Below are 5,000 nucleotides of genomic sequence, written 5' to 3' on the forward strand. Positions count from 1 at the left end.
GACGTAGAGCTATATGGCTGCACATAAACTTGCAAAGGAAATACGACGTCTTCAGTTGTCATGTCACCAAACCCGTCACCTCCAATTATCGCAGCCAAATGCACAGATTTGCGTATTGCAGAGTGTTGAATTTCAGACGGTGTAAATCCCTCGTCGTCGTAAACAATCTGGGGCCACAACTTCTTCCAGCTCGCATTAACGGTTGCAGGTTTCATTTCTTGCAGTGCCTTCTGAATGTTCTGCAGGCACGTGGCTATTGTGTACTTCCGCCAGTACGCCTTCAAATTGAAATTTTCATCTTCATCTTCTTGGGCAGCATCCACACACGCAACGAGGTCCGCCAAGGTATTCTTCGTGTAGAGGGCCTTGAACGCCCTGATAACCCACTGGTCCATCGGTTGAATTAATGACGTGGTGTTGGGTGGCAGGAACTCGACCTGAATGCCCTCATGCGACAGGTCAGTTGCGTGTCCACCAGCGTTATCCATAAGGAGAAGGATCTTAAATGGCAAGCCCTTCTCTAAGAGATATTTACTGACTTGCAGGATGAAACACTGGTAGAACCAGTTGGAAGTCAGCATCTTCGTAATCCATGCTTTTTTATTATGCATCCAGTACACGGGAAGGAGATTCTTATTTCTATTTTTCAAAGCGCGAGGATTTTTCGACTTGTAAATAAGCCCCGGCTTTAGCAAAAATCCAGCAGTATTGCCACACATCACGAGGGTTACGCGATCTTTGAACGCTTTAAAGCCAGAGGCTTTGGCTTCTTCTTTAAACAGGAAAGTTCGCGACGGCATTCTCTTCCAAAACAAGCCGGTCTCATCCATATTAAACACTTGTTCCGGCTTGTATCCACCTTCAGCGATAATGTTCTTGAACGTCTCGTTTGCGTAAGTTTCAGCAGCGGCAGTGTCAGCGGAAGCAGCCTCGCCATGCAGGGGAACGCTTTTCAGGCCAAAGCGTTTCTGAAACTTCGCGAACCATCCTTTGCTGGCGGAAAAACGTTGTTTCTGAGGCTGGGAATCAGTGGATGTCCCTGGTTGAGGTTCATCTACATCATCTTCTTCTTCAGCATGGTCGCCATCGTCGTCTTGAGGTTCCTTTGCCGCAAAATTCTCATACAAGCTCAAAGCCTTGGTTCGGATGTTGTTCGTATCCAAGGCTATGTTCTTCTTCCGGCAGTCAGCAATCCAGACTGCTAAAGCACCTTCCATGCGTACGATCGTTTTATTGCGCGTGGTAACGACTCGCTTCGCTGATCTGCTAAAGGTGATGGTAGCCGTCTTTCTAATGTTCGCCTCGTCCTTCTTGATGTAGCGAACGGTGGATTCGTTCACTCCAAAATGGCGGGCTGCGGCCGCGTAACTTCTGCCTTCTTTTAACATATCGAGAAGCGTCACCTTCTCAGCAATCGTCATCATCTTTCGGTGGCGTTTAGGCTCACTACCAGCCTTAGCAGAAGCAGAACGCTTGGGAGCCATTGTACAGTAGGGGTTAAACAGAAAGTTCAACAAAAAGTTCAACTTAAAACAGTCACGCACAGCACAGATTAAAGTTCACAATAACGTAGCAGCATCTACACGGCGAGAGAGCGGCAAACAAAGTGGCTGCGAAAAGATGCTGGAAGTTGGAGAAGCGGTCAAAACACCAATCACAGGCTAGATTACAAAACTTGGGTTCTGATTCGTCATCTATCAGCGCTTGAACCAATCACAATCCGTGTTATATGCTACGTAGTAGTTACCAATTCAAATACAAGGTACCCTACGTATACAGCTTTACGTACGCTATTTTACGCTTGTTTTGTTGTAGGATATGTACGCTTATTCGAGATGTGATTTTTACAACAAAGAATATTATTGGATGCAGTACTACGTACGTATACATACAAAAGATTCATGGAAAAGATGCCCATCCATTACATTTGTAGTACAGTAGTAGCCTTCAGCAGCCTTACACCATTCTAATACGGTATGACTGCATCTGATTTGCGTTTCATGTTCGATTTAATTTTACTACGTACTGTTTACTGAATTATCGTATGATCACATTCTCTTTTCGTGTTTTATTTCTTTCTGTACTGAATTATATGTCATATGTAATGCAATGAACCATCAGTAAGAGCAGATATTACTAATTACAGTATTAATGAAATTACAGGTAACGAAATATTGTATTTGGGGTCTTCATATATCGCAGTATTTTCGAAATTTCCGGAAAATCCGCGATATGTTTATATATATGGGTTATGAAAAAAATCCGCGAAGTGGTGAATCCGCGATGGTCGAACCGCGAAGTAGCGAGGGCTCACTGTAGTCAGCTGATGAGAGTTTCTGAGAATGTACAGTCATCTATTGAAAATCACTGTAAAGATTACTGCTGAAATGGTTTATATATCTTAACAGGATGCTCTTATTACTTAATGCATTATCCCTATACGGTGAAAATAGTTTCAAAACCATAGAAAATATCTAAAATATATATAAATTGCGTCAGCTTCCAAAGGGGCTTACAGCGACCGCCCCCGCCCCGTTGGGCCTCCTGCTGCTTTGTTCTTGTTTTGCAACTACCACCCCCCCCCCCCCCTTTGAAACTGCTGGATACACACTTGCAATATTGGAAGAATATATGATGATATGTAGATGGTGTCACCGACTGCTCCTTGTTCTAACAATGTCTTCACCAGGTTTAAACATCATTAATCAAACTGTTTCCCTTTTGCTCCCAGTCACACCCCCCCCCCAACCCCAAAGGTTATAGAGATCATCTTATCCTATTCACTGAGAAAACTATTTTCCTGCCTCTTCTCTCATTCATGATAGATTCAACTATTGGGTCAAAATATATTCTGGCTTACCCTAAGATACACCTGCCCAGGTGCTAAACCAAAAACTCTCGGTAGGAATGAGAGGATATCAGACCTTGACTTGTTCACTGTCTCAGTCAAACTGAGGACAGCGCATCTAGCGGAGAGAAACTAAACTATTCCTTTGAGCAGCTCTAAGTGCAATATTATTTTCCCCCATTCTTAGATATTTTAATATAAAAAATCATTGTCCAAGTAAATGTTTTTTGGAACTTGATAACTTTTTATTTTGATGATCGCCTTCTGCAAAATAAGTGCTCAATCTATTTGTTATAATTCGAAGCCAACTTGTTTGAAGAGTCATATTGATATACGGCAAAATTAAATCCTTATTATCACTTGCCTTCTCAAAACTAACAAAATCACTAGATAACATTTCAATTTATTCTTAAAACAATTTATAGGTAATATTAGTTTCCCCTTTACCGATAATCAGCTGCGTCACCTATTTTGGAAAACTAATTTTTATATCATTCTGAATTCGAGATGGCATTAGACGACAGCTTCACTCGTACTACTACTACTACTAGTACTACTACTACTACTACTACTACAACTACTACTACTACTAATAATAATAATAATAATAATAATAATAATAAAAATCGAGTTCTATTATGCAGTGAGCACAGATCAAAGAATACAGGAGTAAATGTGAGCTAATATTTAATAACTAATGGTTTTGTGTAAAGTGTAATTAACAAATTGTATATTTAGAATAAGATTATTATATTCATCACAGTAACTTAAAGAAATGTTAATTCAGAAAACAACTGAACTGATTATGTTTTCCAGTAATTGTTAAAAAAACCGAATTGAATAAGCTTTTATTTCCTTATTTGTTAATAATCACTGAAAAGCTCATAATCTATATCTCGCGTATAGGTGAGTTATTGGTTCATTTGACTAGCCAGACAGTACTTCTTTGAACATCTCTCTGGTCACGGCTATTTTTTCTTTGCCTGAACATATGCCGCAGAGTCTGACCTATTCTTTACACTCACACCTCTGTCCTCATAGGTCTGACAACACTAAAATAACCGAAAAATCTCCTTCCTTCCTTCAAGGGGTTAACTACTAGACAGTAATCGTTCAGTTGCTACTTTCCTCTTTTTTTAAGGGTAGAAGAGGCTCTTTAGATAAGGTAAGCAGTTCTTCTAGGACAAAAACAATCCAAAATCAAACCATTGTTCTATAGTCTTGGGTATTACCATAACCTCTGAATCTATAAAACCATCCTCTCTCTCTCTCTCTCTCTCTCTCTCTCTCTCTCTCTCTCTCTCTCTCTCTCTCTCTCTCTCTGTGATACATATGGAACCAATTTGTTTAGTATATGCCATTAATGACTACTCTAGATCCCACCAATCCCATTGAAACACGAATAATTATCCCTTTAATTTCTTTACATATTATTCATTAGGTAAGATATGCTGTAAAACCTTTTTTTTCACTAAATTTAGAATATGACGTCAATGAATATTTTAATCTTATTCAGAAACCCAAAAGTGGACCCCTATCGATAACGACATTAAAAAATTGTTTGAATATATTGAATATGTGTGTTTGTGTTTATAGACATATACAAGTGCTTATACTCACACTTATGTATATGTATGTATAACTATCTATCTATCTATCTATCTATCTATCTATATATATATACATATATTTATATATATATATATATATATATATATATATATATATATATATATATATATATATAGTCAGGCCTTCTCCATCATGAGGTTCAATACTACACAGTACTCTAGAAGTTTTATTCCAGCTGTGACCAAGTTGTGTAATGATCTTCCTTATCGGGTGGTTGAATCAGTAGAACTTCAAAAGTTCAAACTTGCAGCAAATGTTTTTATGTTGAACAGGCTTACATAAGTCCTTTTATAGTTTATACATCACATATCTGTTTTAATGTTGTTAATGTTTTTTTAAATATTTAGTTTTAATTTTTCATTACTTCTTATATTGTTTATTTCTTTATTTACTTTCCTCACTTAGTTATTTTTCCCTGTTGGAGATCTTGGGCTTATAGCATCTTGCTTTTCCAACTAGGGTTGTAGCTTAGCTAGTAATATATATATATATATATATATATATATATATATATATATAT

The sequence above is a fragment of the Palaemon carinicauda genome, chromosome 3, assembly GCF_036898095.1.
Source record: "Palaemon carinicauda isolate YSFRI2023 chromosome 3, ASM3689809v2, whole genome shotgun sequence".
Lineage (NCBI taxonomy): Eukaryota > Metazoa > Arthropoda > Malacostraca > Decapoda > Palaemonidae > Palaemon > Palaemon carinicauda.